General features: G+C 47.4%; 1 pseudogene; it reads right to left on the reverse strand.

The window, feature by feature from the left end:
- Window positions 1-1292: 1292 nt before the first annotated feature.
- On the reverse strand, window positions 1293-1434 carry LOC145350429 (U2 spliceosomal RNA; annotated as a pseudogene).
- Between the last annotated feature and the right edge of the window lie 547 nt (window positions 1435-1981).

Genomic DNA, 1981 nt, shown 5'->3' on the forward strand with positions numbered 1-1981 from the left:
CACTTGAAGGAGACATGACCACAACTCAGCCCTCCTTCCTCCTCTGACCCCCCCACCAACTCCGCCCACTTCAAAGCCCTCACTCAACCTCCCTTCAGGCTATGCTTGGCAACATAAATAGTGCACCACCCCTGGCACTGACATTCTGGCCTGGCACCTTGGGCCCCAATGTGGCTTGAGGAAGTAGGTCCAGTAGCCATTTGCCCCTCTGCTGCTGAGGAAGGTTCCCTCAAGAAAACCTCGGGGGTTGACATTACCACTCTCCGGCAGGATGGGGGTGTTCATGGCTGGTCTGTCCCTTCTAGCCCTGGCAGACTTGAAGATTATCCATGGCTTGGGGATTTCAGGCAGCCCGGTGATTAATATCTAGATTCCTGTCCGTCAGCTGTGCAAATTTTGAAGTGGCCAGGTCACTTTAATCTCCATGCTCCCCGGTCACCTGGCAGACTTTTAAATCATTCCGGCACTCCATTCTACAGCAGAGATTTCCCATCTCCCTGTCAGAAACTGCAGTTGTGGGCAGACTCTTATGAAGTAATCGGACAGAGACAAGTGTCAATTTTACTTGGGGAAAGTTAGGTGGAGGGGATGGGTGGTGGTGAGGGAGAGAAAAGGGTTGCATTCTACACAATTGTGCACTTGGTCCCAATTTACGCACACAGCTTTGATCTGAAGTTTCTGAGGCTAGGAAGCAAGTTAAATTCTTTGACTCCTGCCCCCCCCATCTCTATTTTGAAATTAAATCCTTTCATCTCTAATAAATTAAACATGCAGCACCTTGCAGAAGGTTTCCATTGGCAGCTCAATGGATTTCTATCATCCTCCAGCCACCTGTGTTTATTTTCCTTTCAGTTCATGGTTGAATGCACTGCAGTGCACCATTGATCCTGAACACAATATTGACAGAGTCTAAGGCTGAGTGACAGCCTACGGTTTCATTTCTTGTTTTGCAAATCACAATCGTTTTAAAGAAATTCCACCCAAATCATACTACCAGCGCCAGGAGGAAACACTTTCATTTTCCCATCAGCATGGGCATTTCACCATAGAATGGGAAAAACCGGGCCCTTAGCGTCATTTCAGGCTAGAAAACTGGTGTGATTGTGATCTTCTCGCACTTACTTATTTTTATTTATTTATCCAATTCAATCCAATCAAGTCCAATTCAGAGTCTCAACAAGTGAGACATTCTTGATCCAAGCTGACAAGACAGGGCTCTCACGTCCTGTCTTGGGCTTGATCTACATGATCCAAGCTGATTGGGTAGGCACTGCACCTCCTCCAAGGCTTGAGCTCATTTGCATCTTAGCCAAAAGGCCAAGATGCTGCTTTTAAAAATTGCTTCAAATAAAGCTAAAATGTAACGTAATAACTTCAACCAAGTACAGCATGTCGATACTATACTTGATCTTAGCCAAAAGGCCGAGAAGTGCACACTTAGTTATTTTTGGGAGAATGGTGAGTTTTGTGCTTGTTCTGATAGGGGTGGGGCCTAAACATGTCAATAAGTTTAGCTTCACAGAGATCAGTTGCCATTTTTAAAAAGGATACCACGATTTCAAAATGAAAGTGAGGAACCACCCCCCCTCACAGACATTGGTTTCCCTCCCCCCACATTGTAAGCATGTTTGTCCAAACCCCTCCCCAATAAAGATCTCCGGCACTGGGGTACTCCCCTTCGTGAGCCTCCACTTCACAGCTCCCCTCTCATGACATCCCCACTTCATATACCAGCCCCTTCAGGCTCCACCCCCTCATGCACCAGCCCATCCCTCTTGGTATGTGCCAGACACCCTGATAATGCCTTGTCCCTGACCACCAGGGCTTCAATGACCTCTGAGCTTACCTGGTGGCCATCATGCCTGTTCTTTGTTTGTGGAAACCAACAGTGATTTTTGTCAGGTTCCTGCTGCGCCGGAGGATCAGAAAATCCCGGAAGCAGGGAAGGCCTCGACCTGACTCAGTATATTTAAGTGCTCCG

Source organism: Carcharhinus amblyrhynchos, chromosome 11 (genome assembly GCF_965287045.1).
Source record: "Carcharhinus amblyrhynchos chromosome 11, sCarAmb.v2.hapA, whole genome shotgun sequence".
NCBI lineage: Eukaryota > Metazoa > Chordata > Chondrichthyes > Carcharhiniformes > Carcharhinidae > Carcharhinus > Carcharhinus amblyrhynchos.